We start from the raw sequence: 15,814 nt of genomic DNA on the forward strand, positions 1-15,814 counted from the left end.
CATTTTAGGCAAGGTTTGCAAACACTCAGATGCATAAAACTTAACACCACACCATCATGAGACTTGACGAACAAGCCATCCTGTAACTAGTTAACTCCCCAGGAGAGTTTTATGCAAAATGCATTGTATCCAAGAACCAAATTTAGTAGAAGAGAGAGAAACTATTATTTTCTTCTGAAAATATCTTTATTAATTTTTGCCTTAGGACAATACCATGAATTCTTGTATATTTCCCTTGCTCATTCTGCTATTCTGGGCTGGTTTGGCTGAATGATAAGAAAAATATTGCTTTGCACTTATACCCAATTCAAAAGGGAAGGACTATTTTAATCATACTTTTATAGAATTGCTAGCATTCTTCATTGATCCTATGCCAACATGCAACAATTATGATTTCTAAAAGAATGGTTGCAATTTGGAACCTGAGTGTGTTCACGATTAATGAACTTTCTGTGTTCTGTTTTAAATTTATTTAGCTTTTGAAACAACCCATGCAGAATAAAGAGAATAAATTAATTTTATAGCCAGACATGAATTGGAAAATTTATTGAATCTCTTTTGATATACAAAACATTTTTAGCACTTCCCTTTTTTAAGTGTCACACACAAAGTGTTTCTAAAAATATTAGGAATTTAATGACTCTCAGTGGTATGGCCACGGAATCCTTGCCAGTTAGCAGCTGGAGGAAACTCTGCCTCCTTGGAGGTTGAGACAGGTCTCCAGAGGTCAGCAGAAGCATGACCCTGGCTGTTCTTATTAAAGACCTGGTGTCCCTATACATCATTCAGCAGCAGGGCTGTCCTCGGGATCTGCGCATGAGTCTCACTGAGAAGCAGCTTCTATATTTCACTCCCTGACCTCATCCCTCTCCTTAAATTATGCAAAAGCAATATTTCTGCAAGGGAAGTCAGCTACATGGTCCTGGTTCACAGGTAAGCTTGTGCCTGTCATTTGTGCACTTCTCTTGGCAAGTAAATGACAGAAATAGCTTGGTAGACTCCAAAATCTAAAGCATACTTAAATTTTTCCACTTCACAGATGTATGTGAGTTCACAAAATAGAGTTTTAGATTTCTGTGTTTATTTTAGGCAACCAGTTCTCTCTCTCTCTCTCTCTCTCTCTCTCTCTCTCTCTCTCTCTCTCTCTCTCTCTCTCTTGTATCAGAGATTGAACTCAGGGGTGCTAGGGCCTCTTTTAGTTGCTAAGGCTGACCTTGAACTTGCCATCCTCCTGCCTCACCCTCCGAGCCACTAGCATTACAGGCATGCACCACTGTGCCTGGCAGAGGCAACAAGTTCTTAGAATGCTCCCTGAAGGCCTTGTATGTGCACTGTCCAGGCCAAGGGGCCTAAGCCAAAGTGATTGAAAAATTCCCTTGGAACAGAGCAGCAGGTCCCATGAAGGAAAAGTTTCCTGAGCTTGATTTAGAAGGTCAACCAGGAAATCTACATGCAGAAGAAAGTTATGATGCCATTTCATGGAGGTCTAGTCATACAAGCAAAAGTAGTGTTTAAAATGGCAAAAAAGAGAGATATTATTCTGAGGTACCTAGTGTGCTATTATGATGAATGATTTTTATAAAGGCTGGATTTATGAGGCATTAACAGGATAATGCAGGTCATTTATATATCCTGTTGTGTTCAAGTGTTAACAGTGGTGGGGAATTAGCAACCCGGTGTATTCTATTGCCCTTATTTTAAAACTGTGAACCAAGTAATTTCCAAGTATCACTGCACACATGCAGGGGAGTGGGCACCCTGAACTTTCTGTGCTGCACAGTAGTCATGAGGCCATGCAGGTGCACCTTGAAGGGTAGAATGTGAGGTGAGGTTAGCACAGGCAAATGTGAGCATTCACCTGGACCAAAGAGACAGAGGACAATCTGAAGAACCAAGAGCATGACAAGACTTCTACTGGCCCCTGCTAGTGTGTCACCTGGTGAAGGACACTGAGAACAGAGTGTGGTTTGCAGCTGCGACCTACAGGGCAGTCAGTATCCACCTGGTCTCCCTCAGATCCACTCACCTCCAGGGGAAGCTCAGATCCACCCACTGAGCTGGCTATGGAACTGCTTTCCAGAGCAGCCAGCCACCACTCAGGGGTTCAGGGCATGCACAAGGCAGAGGGCGACCCAGCAGCTTTCGAGAATTTCTGAGATAACCCCTCAAATGGAGGGAAGGGGGATCCTAATCATGCCGCGCCTCAGGGTGAGGGTTAGAAAGCTGTTCTACACCACAGAGTAGATGTATCAACAAGTGGAAGGGGCATGGGACTGGGTTTCATTTTGAATACTTCATGTGCTTGGTACTCTTATCCTAGGAGGATTAGAAAGAGTAGGGTATCAGTAGATTCGAGGAAGAAAATCCAGGCAGAAATAGAGCATTCACCTGACCTCAATGTCTTACTCCACCCACCTAGGTTGTGTGTCTTCGGCTGTGGCATCCTCTCCTTGGGCTGTGGCTCTGGGGACAGCTCACTAGCAGCCATGGACAACGTCACCTCCTTCACCTACTTCCTCCTGGTGGGCGTCTCCAGCTCCCAGGAGCTCCAGGTTTTGCAAGGTCTGCTATTCCTGGTGATCTATCTGGGAGCCTTGACGGGGAATCTTATCACCGTTGCTCTTATTGTGACAGACACACGCCTTCACGCTCCGATGTACTTCTTCATAAGCAATCTGTCCCTCTTAGACCTTGGCAGCATCTCGGTGATTGTTCCCAAATCCATTATTAATTCCTTGACAGGCCATCGGACCATCTCACTGCAGGAATGTGCTGCACAGATCTTCTTTTACATACTTTTTGCCACTGTAGAGTTTGCGCTCCTTGTGGTCATGTCCTATGACCGATACATTGCCATCTGCCACCCTACGCACTACGGGCTGGTGGTCACACCGCGCATGTGCATTCGGGTGGCTCCTGGGCCTGCGGGCTCGTCTACTCTGCCATCCACACAGGCTCCATGTTCAGGCTTCCCTTTACAAAGACCAACCTGATCCACCAGTATTTCTGTGATATGCCTCAGATTTTGAGGCTCTCATCTCCTGACGTCCAGTTTTCTGAGTTCGTCATCATTGCCGCAAGTGCTGGCCTCGTGGTGGTGTGTGTCGTCTTTGTCTTGATGTCATATATCAACATATTCTCAACCGTGCTCAAGATCTGTTCGGCGGAAGCCCGCAGCAAAGCCTTATCTACCTGTGTCCCACAGCTGGCGATTCTCCTCCTGTTTGTGATTTCTGGGTCAGTGGCTGTCTTAGGGCCCGTGGCAATGGAAGGATCCCTTAAAAATCTGCTGACAGCCATGTTCTACACCATGGTCCCCCCCTTCACAAACCCCATCCTCTACAGTCTGAGAAACAGGGAGATTAATGCCACTCTCCGTAGAATGTTCAACAGGCATATCGAGTTCCCAATCAAAGATTTTCTTAGCTAACAACAAATATCAATTTATCACTAGAAAGCAGTCTGACTTATGTTTGATTCTCGTCAGTTGTGTTATACGTGCTGTTTACACTTGTGATGGTGAACTACACAGTTAGGTCTTCATTTTCTTGCTCAACGCTATATTGTAAGTGCAACTTCCTGAAACACTGAGGCCCGAGGCCAGGCCTTGTGAATGCCCACGTGAGCAGGTACATGTGCTTTTCAGAGAACCCTGGGCACTGGGTATTGCCACCCTGGAAGAGCATGTAAGAGGCTGGGTGGGGAACTCCCACCGTTCACCCTTACACTGAGGCTGGAGATAAGTGATTAGAGCAGGTGACGGTGGTAGGTCGACAGAGTGCCAGAGAAATGGATGGCGATGGTTGATCCAAAAGGGCACACTTGCTAACTCCCAGCTTGGTTTTGGTTTCTGATGGTCAGATAGTTCATATAAAGTCACCCTGATCCTGCTCTGACTCAAGGTAATGGGATGTCTGGCAATCGGTGCCAAGGTGCCTTGTTCTCAGGGTGGAGGAGCATTGGTCAGGATAATAACACAGACCTCCCTGGCCGGAGACTACAGAAGCCAACACCCTCCAGGGCTGGGTAGCTCGTCCAGTTAGGACCCGTGTGCACAGGCCAAGATGGCCCAAGGGTGCCTCTAGGTCCTCAGCATGTCACAGACTCTCACTGTGACTGTGAATCTTCTCCAAACCTGGGCTTTGCTCAGACACTTATGGGTAGAATCATATAGTAGGGATTTAGGGGTCTGATCCAGAGCTCAGAGGTGGTGCATAGGTGGGACTCCCCAGGAACGTCTCCTTAAACCCCAGTAAAACCTGGGACTCAAAGGAGTCAGAGCCATCAGTCTCCTCTCTGAGCCAACCTATGCTCTCCTTGCTTTGTTTCTTTCTTTTCTAATAAGCTTTGCTATACTGTTACCAACTCTTGTATCTTGGTCAAAATCTTCTCTTGTGAGAAGACAAGCACCCACAAAACAAAGCCCTCGCTGGTAATGCAGGGAGACCCCCAAGCAGGGAGGAGATCAACACCGAGACCCTTTCCAGACCCCTGAAGTGGGCTTCCCCCAGGCTCCCAAATCCATTTGCTCAATGAAAAACAGGACATAAACCACCCACCCTCAGAGAGATTGTAGTTGAGAAGCTTTGGTTTCTTCCTGAGCTCTGAATGAAAAGATGCCCTGCTCCCTTCATTCAAACATGTGAGTAATGAGGAAAAAGGACTCAGGACATAGAACAGAGACAGATGAACCCTGGGATTGGAATTAACCTGGAGAACAGCAGATAAGGAATGCTCGCCTGGCTGGGTGCGCTCTTCTCCTCAGGTGGGACACACAAATCCATGCTCTCCAGATGGATGTAGTTCTACTTTTCTGATGCCCAAGAGCTGAGCCTGCGTCCTGATGACTAAAGTGCATATTAAGGACTTTTTGTTTCCAACTGAATCAGCAAGTGTCCTCTTTGTAGTTCAGAAGCATATGGAAAGACTCGGCATATAGGAACCCAGCTCAGTTAACGCAGCCTGGGACCTGACAGCCGGCCCTCCAGGACTGTGTTGTCTCAGAACTTATTCTTCAGTGTGGAAGCCACAGCAAGAATGTGGGCCTCATGAACCTCTCAGCACCCAGATGCGACCCTAGTGACCATCTGAGCTTGGTTCACACTCCTTTAATCCCTGAAATAGCCCCACACTTTCAATTTCATAATCGAGGATTCTACAAATGTTTTTTCTGCAGCTTTATTTATATATACGTGACAATTAAAATTGCATGCATGTGATTGTAGAACTTATGTTCATTGTGAAATAATCACCACAATCAAGCTAATCAACATATCCATATTTGTTCTTTAAATCCATTTGTACCTGGGTCATTTGAAGAGATTTCCAAAGAAAACACATCACTGTCAATTACAGTCAAGTAACAGTCTTACAAAGTTTGGGTTTTATCTTTATGATTCTTTGCATGTGTGGATTTGCATTATCTTTACCCCCATTTCTTCCTTTCTATTTAAATGTTTATGTAGATTTTTCCACCCAGGTTTATTCTCCTCCAGATATCTGAATATACAGATAGATGGATTTCTAATCCCCATGGTTAATAAAAAAGAAAAATTATATTCTGATGACCCTTCCTTTTGACTCTAGCCCTAGGACGCAGTAGTATTGTGTTGGTGGGTTTGTGAAATGCCACATTAGTATTTATGATTGTGTTTTCAGTTATTGTAACATCACAATTTAGGTTCCATCTATGTTGAAATTCAAGCCTTCTGGGGAAATTTTTCCTAGATATATTTTTTTTACTTGTTAATTTAATTTTTAGTTGACAAATGGCAAGTATACATGTATTTGTGGGATGTGATTTATCCACCAAATCCTGCTGTATTTACCCTTTGGGGGAGTGAAACATTCAAGATGTACTTTTTCAGCAATTTAAAAATAAATTACAAATGAACCTGAATACATTATCTCATCAAAGTGACCCTTATTATCCACAAACCGTTGCCATCCCTCCCTCTGGCCACATAAGCCTCGGTGACACCCCTAGACTCTGTCCCCACAGGTGATCCAGGAGCCTCTTGTCCTACGGCTCCTGCCCAGCATGTGCCCCTTGCCTCCGTCCACAGCAGGGGCCACCTTCACCCTCCAGCCCTGGCTGTCCCTATGCGTGAGGTCAACCAAGATCCTAGCTTCTCTCCCATGATTCAGCCTCTCACGGATTTGGCCTCTAATCCAGCAGTGCCCACGGGAACCCGGGGTGCTGGGGGCCCACACCCTGCACCTCTCACCTGACTCCCGCTTCCCGGGACCTCGTCCTTATTCCTGGATGTGAGACCAGGTCTTTTTCTCTGCTTTCTCTCCTTGGGCAGAATCACCAGGACCATCCTGAACGTGGGCTCTTTCCAGGGCAGCTCCCTGGAGGGTGTGGACTGGCAGCACTCTGCCCGGCAGGTCCCCTGATTCCTCCTCGGCTCTCCTTTTCCAAAATTATTGTGCAAGTTTAGCACTAAGGGCGGTGGCTTTGGAACTCAGGCACTTTTGGTTAAGTTGGTTTAGATTGGAGAATGAAATGCCCGGAACCTGTGTTACTTATTTATTAGCTGGTTTATGTTGCACACGTTTATAGATAGATTTATTTAGTCATTGAATTACCACTCCAGAAACCTGTATGGAGAACATGCTCTCTTCCGAGTTTTTAAGATTCATATCCTAAGATTTTCTCTTACAAAAGACGTTCAAAATAATCTCTCTGGACTGGGGAAAAAATATGTGGAAACCAGTTACTGAAGGGGTCAGCTTCACAGAAGAGGCTAGGAACTTGCTGCCCGGGGAGCTTCAGAGGCACCGCAGTGCCCGCAGGAGGAGGAGGGCAAAGCCCGCGGCCCGGTCCACACATACACACACACACACACACACACACACACACACACACACCGTGCTTGAGAAGACCCTGGGCCGTGGGCTCAGTCAGTGGGAGAGCCGTGGTGTGCAGAGAGCCATATCCAGTCCTCAGGTGCACTCGTCATCTGTCATCTGTCGCTCATTCCTTTGTGATCTTGTATTTTAATGTTTGTATTTATATTATATTTGGGATATTTCATATCCCACTGGAAGAAAGCTCTATTTTCTAAGGTGTGGTGCACCAGGCAATGCTGTTAGCATCTCTGTTTTCCCCTACATCCTGACTTTTCAGCTGGCATCCAGGGCCTCACCCATCCTAGGCAAGAATGCTGCAACCAGGCTCACCTCCAGTCCTCCTCATTCCTTGTGACCAGCCCTTGGGGTTAGCACATTAGATTACACTGTATGTGGGGCCTGTGTCCCCAGCCAGCCTACCCACTCACTGCCCAGGTTTCCCCCAGCTAACCTACCCACTCACCGCCCAGGTTTCACTCCCTACAGGTGAGGACGATCTCCCTCTTGTTTGTGGCATCATCTTATCACTGGGTCAGTTGACTTCAGGCTCTAAGAGCCCACCAGCCGGCCACCCCACCTTCTTCACGGACTTCCTTCTGGGAGACATCTCAAGCTCCTGGGAGTCTGGAACTTTTGCAAGGTCTGCTGTTCCTAGCGATCCGTGTGGGAGCTCTGCCTGGGAATCTTCTAACCTTTGCCATCATTTGACGGAACATGAAGCCGTGGAGCTTGAGATATTCTTTATAGGCAATCTATCCCTTTTAGATTTTTTTAAAAAAAATTATTTGTTCTACTTAGATGTACATGACAGTAGAGTGTATTTTGACATAATATACGTACACGGAGCATAACTTCCCATTCCTGTGATTGTACATGATGTGGAGTTACACTGGTTGTGTGTTCATATATGAACATAGGAAAGATATGTCTGGTTCACTCTACTGTCTTCCTATTGCTATCCCTTCTCCCTTCCCTTCATTCCCCTTTGTCTAATTCAATGAATTTCTATTCTCCTCCTCCCTTTTATTGTGTATTCGCCTCCACATATCAGAGAGAACATTTGGCCTTTGGTTTTCTGCAATTGGTTTATTTCATTAGCACGATAGTCTCTGGTTCCATCTATTGACCTGCAAATGCCATAATTTTATCTGTCTTTATGACTGAGTAATACTCCACTGTGAATATATACCACATTTTCTTTACCCAGTCATCTGTTGAAGGGCACCTAGGTTGGTTCCATAGTTTAGTTACTGTGTATTGAGCTGCTATAAACATTGATGTAGCCACATTACTGCAGTATACTGATTTTAGGTCCTTTGTGTATATGCTGAGGAGTGGGATAACTAGGTCAAATGGTGGTTCCATTCCTGGTTTTCTGAGGAATCTCCATATTGCTTTCCAGATTGGTTGCACCAAGTTGCAGTCCTACCAGCAATATGAGTGTACCTTTTTCTCCCCCTTCTCATCAACATTTATTGTTACTTGAATTCTTTTTTTGGGAGGAAGGTACCAGGGATTGAACTAAGGGGCCCTTGACCCCTGAGCCACATTCTCAGCCCTATTTTGTATTTGATTTAGAGACAGGGTCTCACTGAGTTGCTTATCACCTTGCTATTGCTGAGGCTGACTTTGAACTCTCTATTCTCCTGCCTCAGCCTATGGAGCCACTGGGATTATAGGCGTGTGCCACCACAACCGGCAATTTATATTCTTATTTTCCCCTTTTTATTGGCACATGATAATTATACATAACAGTGGGAAACTATGGAGCCAACCTAGATGCCCTTCAACAAATGAATGGATAAAGAAAGTGTGGTGTATATACACAATGGAATATTACTCAGCCTTCAAATTAATGAAGTCATGACATTTGCAGGTAAGTGAATGGAATTAGAGAATATCATGCTAAGTGAAATAAGCCAAACCCCAAATCCAAAGGCCAAATGTTTTCTGTTAAACAGATGCTGATCCATAGTGGGGGGGTGGGGTAGTGAAGAATGGAGGAACTTTGGATTATGTAGAGGGGAGAGAGAAGAAGGGTGGGCTGTGGGGAAGGGAAGGCGTTGGAATGAGACAGACACTATTACCCTACATACACGTGGGATCACACTACTGGAGTAACTCTGCACCATTACAGCCAGAGGAAGGAGAGTTGTGCTCCATGGGTACAGTGTATCAAAAGCAGTCTACTGTCATCTGTAACTAATTAGAACAAATTAAAAACAAACAGAAGGGAGACCAGTAGGACAGAGGGAGGGGATAGGGGAGGGAGGGGAGGGAGGGAAGGGACTGGGAATGGAATTGATCAAATCATGCTGTTTCATTGTGTGCGTGTATTATGACCAACCACTTTAGGTGCTGGTCACATTTCTGTTCACCATTCCAATCAATCATAAACTCTGTGACAGGAAGGAAACAGATCTCCCTTCCAGCCCGTGCCACCCAAACTTGCCTATTTATCTTCTGGTCCTGGGAGTCCTCGCTGTGGTCATGTCCTGCACCACTACCTTGCTGTTTGCTGCCGGCTGCACTGGGGGCTCACCATGACCCCTGTCTGTGCGTGCAGGCAGCAGGCAGCTCTTGGGCCATACAACTGGGATGCTCTCCAGACTCCCTTCACGGAGGCCAGTGGGAGCCCCCAGTTCTTCTGTGATGTGCCTCGAGATTGAGCATCTCCTCCCGGGCTGTGTGGCTCTCTGAGCCGGTGGCCCTGGCTGTGAGTGTCCGCATGGCTCTGCTGCGTTCACCTCCTATGTCAACATCTTGTCAACTGAGCTGCAGATGTGCTCCTCGGAAGTTCAAAAAAGTGCTGCCCGCCTGCTCCCCCAGGATGGCCACTTCACCCTCTCGGTCATTTCTTCCCTGTCACTTATCTGAGTCTGCAACAGACTGGCACAGTCTGGCATCCACCCTCAGACCCACCCCGAAGCTGCGTCCTACACCCTGGCATCCCCTTCCTGAACCCCATCATCTTCAGTCTGAGAAACAGGGAGATCAGGAGCACCCTGGGAAGAACCCTCTACAGAGCCCACCAGTGCCTGGTGGCTCCAGCTGCCGGTCAGATGTGAGGGGGTGGTCTTCTAGTCCACACGGAAAAACCATGGAGAAAGTGTCCATACTGCGGTCCTTGGGTCATTTTGATAAGGAGACAAATGGATAGATGGACAGGCCAGTTAACCATTTGGAGCAAAAGCATAGCCTGGACAAAACGAGTTAGTATCTCCTGCACCCACGGTTCCTGGGTGGTGAATGTGGTTCACAGTGGCTTTGGCTGTTGTGCTGGTCCCACTGAGTTTTAACTGGAGACAGGCTGAGCAGCAGAAGTCTTTCCCCACATGCACCGTGACTGGATTCAACGGTGGAATGGAACCTCACTCGGATCTCACTCTACAGAGACACGTGACTGTCCTTTTTAACACAGAAGCATTCATTGTTTAATGTTCATTTTTATTGTATGAACAGAAATCATCTCTTTATATTACAATTGCGAAGTGTCCGTCTGCTCCACCCCTGACTTCAGCATGTCCACCCATTTCTCTGTGAACATCCAATCTGCCATTTCATTAGATAACTGGGGAGAGGGCAGCTTCAGACAAACTCGTCCGCGTCCACAGCACCTGCAGCATGAACTGTGACAGCTGTAGTCAGCAGCTACCAACCCAAGGAAGGCGATGCCCAGGCTGAGGACCAAGGCTGGTGTCTGGTAGGCACCTGTGCACGAGGCATCATAATGCCAATCACAGATACAACCCAGCAGCTTCAGCACTTAGTGTGAGCGTAAATCACACAGAGATGGAGGCTAAGAATAAGGAGGCTGTATTCATCTTCCTACACTTGGAATGGGAAGGAGATTGCAGGAGGCGAGGCACCTCCAAGGGCCACGGATGCTAGTGGGGAAGGGACCCAGCCAGGCTCTGGCAGAGAGAAGGCGAGGGCAAAATCCACAAGCAGTGCAGATGCCCCTGCCCATGAAGCCTAGTCACCCAAGGTGGCCACTGCACAGAAGACTGTGGCCAGCCCACCTCCAACACTTCTCAGTGAGTGGGCAGCCTGAGGGGCTATTCCACCCTGTTCCTCATCTCTGCCTCTCATCTCGGCCCCATTCCATTTGTTTATTCTCAAAACCTTGACTACCTAGGCTGCACCCCGTTGAGCACGGAGCTTGGAAACACATCTCTGGTGTGAGGTGTGACCAGGTGCACCCAAGTCCACAAGGATGTGCAGGACTCCTAGGGAGCAGGGCAGGCCTCCAACCTGGGGACAGAACCTCTGGTCTCTGCAGTGAGTGGGGCTCAGCAGCTGTTGTCTGTTCCTCTGAAGTATTCATTTCTGCATCAGTCACAGGGCGTCAGCCGTGGAGCACTGACAACATGACACCATCTCGTACTTGTCATTGTTTTGTATTTTTTTGTTTTTTAAACCACTCCCTCGAGGTTGGATTGACACATCAGAGGCCGTACTGATGGTGGGTCTGCCTCGCAAGTCTGTGCAGGTGGGAGCCTCGAAGGCAGAGCCTCCAGCGCACTTGGAGCTGGCCATCACTCCTGGAGTTTGCTGCTGGCCAGCTGGCCCCACGACCCCTCCTCTGGGGGATGACGACCTCTCGCCAGCTATCCTGGGAGCTGTCAGTGTGGAACTCGGGGCTGCTGGCCCCAGCAGGATGCCATGTGGATGACCTCCAGGACTCACTGGCCGCAAGCCCAGCACTTCCATTCCTGGCTGGTGCCCCCTGTGGTGCAGGAGGCTGTGCAGAGTGGTGGTTTTGTTGGCTCATCATGAGCACATGGTTGACGAGTCCAGTCCCAGACCACTGCCCTCGAGGGGTCTCCCTGCTACTCCCTTGGCCTCCCTGTTTTCCATTCCCTTCCTCGTTTACAATATTTAAGGGAAAATGTGATACTTTTGTCTCAGTGTCTGGGTTATTTCACTCAGAATGATGGTTTCCAGTTCCATCCATTTTGCAAATGACGTGATTGCGTTTTTCTTTATGGCTGAACAAAACCCCACTGTGCATCCACAGGTTGTGCCTTCTTCATCCTCTCATTGGCTGACAGCGCCTGGGCTGGTCCCCTACCTAGTGGCTGTGAGCTGTGCTGCTGTAAGTCTGGGTGTGCACGGATCTCTGCAGCATGCTGACTCCAGTGATCTCAGGCAAATGCCAAGGAGTGGCCCAGCTGGGACTTGCATCATTTGTGGCTTTTTGAGGCATCTCCATTCGGATTTCCACGTGGCTGCACTCATTCATGTCCCTCTGCAGTGTGTAAGAGCTCCTTTCCCCATGTCCTCCCCAGCACATGCTATTCTTTGTGTCTTCGCTGGCTGCCACTGTAGCTGGAGAGAGACGGGATCACAGAGTAGATTTGATGGGCATTTTTTCCGAGGGCTCAGGTGTGGAGCAGGTTTTCCTGTTTGGTGGCCTTTGGTGCTTCTCCTTTTGAGAAGTGTCTGCTTGGTTCTTTTGCCCATTTCTAGATTGGGCTATCATTTCTTTAGTGTTATTTTTTTGGGTTCTTCCTACATTCTGGATGATAAACTCCTTCAGATCAGCAGCTGGCAAAGCCCTCCCCTGTTCTGCAGATGACGCAATCTGGCTGGGCACAATTCACGAGCCACTTGTCTGACCAGGGGCTAAGAGCATCTTGCCAGGGCATCTGAGGGAGTGGTGGCCAGAGCAGCGGTGAGCAGACTTCAAGAGAGAACAAAGAAGTTCACCATCTAGTGAAGAGGGGCGGAGCCACAAAGAGGTAGCCCTGTCAGGTCCAGGAGCATCCAACAGTGCAACATTTAGACCTGTAGGCTACAGCAGGGGGCCCCCGCAGCACGCACCGTCCACAGGGAAGGTCCTCTCGACAGAGCAGGAGGGAAATGGTGGGCTGGGACCGGGGCTTAGACCCAGCAGGTAGAGGCAGGACAGAAGACTTCCCGAGGGAAGAGAGGGCCACTGTCCTCCAGGGTCACAGAACATTCTGCAGGCTGGATCCTGTGGCCGGCCACACATCGACTCCCACAAGATTAACAAGGTTGGAGTCCTACCAGGCATATTGCCTGGCCATAGTAGAATTAAGCTGGACATCAGTAATAAGAAACATTTTGGAAGATTCACAAATACATGAAACTAAACAGTAGGCTCCTGCAGGAGTGAATGAAGAAACTAATAGAGTCTAAAAGTATCTTGAGAAAGATGGAACCAGGACATGCCCAGATCTTGAGATGTAGCAAACCCATTTCTAAGAGAAGCTTACAGCCATAGATGCCTCCACCAAAAGTGAACCAATAAATAACTCAAATAAACACTTTGATGCTTCTCTTCAAGAAAGTAGAGGAGAAAGTGGAAACTAAACCCCAAATCAAGAAAAGGAAATAATAATGACTAGAAACGAAGTATAGACTAGAAAGACTCCTTTGAGCAGTCACATACCAACAAGTTAAATCACCTACAAGAAATAGGTAAATGCTCAGGAATACACAACCTGGAAAAACCCAATTAAGAAGAAACAGAAAATCCAGACAGACAAGTAGTGGGTACGAAGATAAAGTCAGTAATAAAATTCTCCCATCAAAGTCGAGCCTGGAACCACACAGCTTCATGGAAGAAGTCAGGAAAATGTCCAGGGAGACCTGAGACCAATTCTTCTCACTCTCCCCCAAAATTGGAATGAAATGGAAGACTTATACCTCGCTCAATGGGGCCAGCTTTGCCCTGATACCAAGGCCAATTAAGGACACTACCAGAAAAGAGTAGCTCAATAACACTGAAATGCACAGATGCAAAAACAATCAATCCATCAGCAGGTAGGGTCAGACACAGACACACTGTTGGAATTATCCTCCATGAAACGGATGTCTGTGGCATTTGCTTGATTTCCTTCTGAGGTTGGTCGCTGTGTTAACAAAGGAGAAAAGTAAGCCCAGATGGAGAGAAAGTGCTGGTACCGCTCCTATCTGTGCCATAGACGGATGTGGAAGCCTAACAGTTGCTGCTCTTGAGGGGTGGTCTGCAGCACATCTCAGCTTTGTGACAGTGAGAGTGAATGGGTTCTGTGACCTTCGGTACATTAAGGGCAACCATGGTCAGCCCTTTCACAGAGCACCGAATTCTTCCATGCCCCACCAAGGGGCACACCACAAGCTCCCTAGGCTCAGTGCCACCTCAGAAGCAGCTCCTGAACTCTGAACTTGGACATGGCATGTCCAGTGTCTTAGGAATCTTGAGCAACCCAGAAATGGGAGAGGCTTAACTCCTCTTTTATTTTTTGAGGGATGCTTTTGCTGGAGGTAGAATTCTGAGTGACAGATGTCAGCAGCATGGTCAATGGGCAGACAACTCTGTATCCAGGGAAGGTTTACACAGAGCACCTGTAAGTGCTTCAGCTGTGGCCCATTGGACAGAAGACTGAGCATCCTGGGCATGATATCCCCAGGGGCCCTGGAACCAGACCACACAGACACCGAGGGAGTGTCAGTCACATTAACACACACTCACGTGTAAATCATGAACTCCAGGGAGCCACATATAACACACACGCTCCCTTTCCATCACCTACAGAGGTCCTTGTGGGATGCAGCTCCTCACCAAGTCAAAGAACAGTGAAGACATTGTAAGACCGGAGATGATAAAGGGAATGTGTGGCCAGGCAAGTAAAGAGGGGTGAACTTTCAATGAGTAGAGGGCCAAAGAGGCCAGCTGAAGGAAAAGAGCTGGCCTACAGAGATGGGCTGTGCCTTGCAGGCAAGTTTATAATGACACTAGACATAGTTCATGAGGAATATAAAAGAGCATCAAGTGTGCCTTGCCTGTTGTCAAAGCTCCCCAGACTGAAAATAAACACAGAAAAGGTGCTGCCCTTGTTGAAAAGTTTTGCTCTCTTCTCCTATGTGGTAGATCCACGAGGTCACTCACATCACAGAAGTTTAAATATCACTGAGGATGGGACTTAACCAATAAGAGAACGCCAGGTATAGTCATGAAAACACAGTCTTTCATGACAATAGAGTATTCGCCAAAACAGACCCTGTGGTAGGCCATAAATCATGTTTTAATCCATTTAAAATTATGGATCATTTGTAGAACATTCTCCCTGGCAGTAGCAATATTAAATCAGAAATCAGTATCCAGAGATCAGAAAAACTCCACAACATTTGCAAATTAAACATTATTGCTTCAGTGAACGCTTGTAAACACGGCTGAGAGAAATTGAAGATGACGTACACAGATGGAAAGACCTGTCACGCTCAGTGTGAGCTCACTATGTTTAGAGTCCAGTTCTCCAGGAATTCCAAACAAGATATTCCAACAATCACTTAGAGAAAGTGACAAGCTGATCATCAATGAACTTGGAAATCCCTGCACAACATCCAAAACTGTAAGAAAATGGAGTGACCTGACATATTCTAACTGGAAGCCTTGTCATGCAGCTGTGGTTTCCCCGTCTTGTGAAATCAGCAGATAAACAGACCCAATGGCACCTGGCAGACCGAGGACCACACACACACATATGCCTCTGTTGGCAAGACAACAAAGAATTTACAGGCAAAAATCTATTCAACAAATGGTGTGGATATCCACAGGAAAACAATTTTAAAACATACAGAGAATGTAATCATACAGCATGATTAGAAATGTATGTTGCCCTGGAAAACGTGGAGACACAGGTAAACATCCTTCACAGACTGGCTTTAGAAATCACACATTGGCCTCTGTCAGGTTCAGAACTAGCTGTGCAGTCTGCAGGCAGATTAATGCCTTCCTGAGCCCTGGTTTCCACAGTTTTAACTGTCCTTTGAAGGGGTAGAAAGCAGAGTAAAGCATTGGAAATACGTCAAGCACGGTGACGTCAGAGCCCTCTAGGATGTGTTACAGACACAATCCCTGCCACTCAGAGGCCTCGTGACCAATACAAGACACATTCAGAGCTGGTTGGTGGAGTCTCTCCCAGCTGGACTCCTGAGCCATATTTCT

The sequence above is a fragment of the Urocitellus parryii genome, chromosome Y, assembly GCF_045843805.1.
Source record: "Urocitellus parryii isolate mUroPar1 chromosome Y, mUroPar1.hap1, whole genome shotgun sequence".
Taxonomy (NCBI): Eukaryota; Metazoa; Chordata; class Mammalia; order Rodentia; family Sciuridae; genus Urocitellus; species Urocitellus parryii.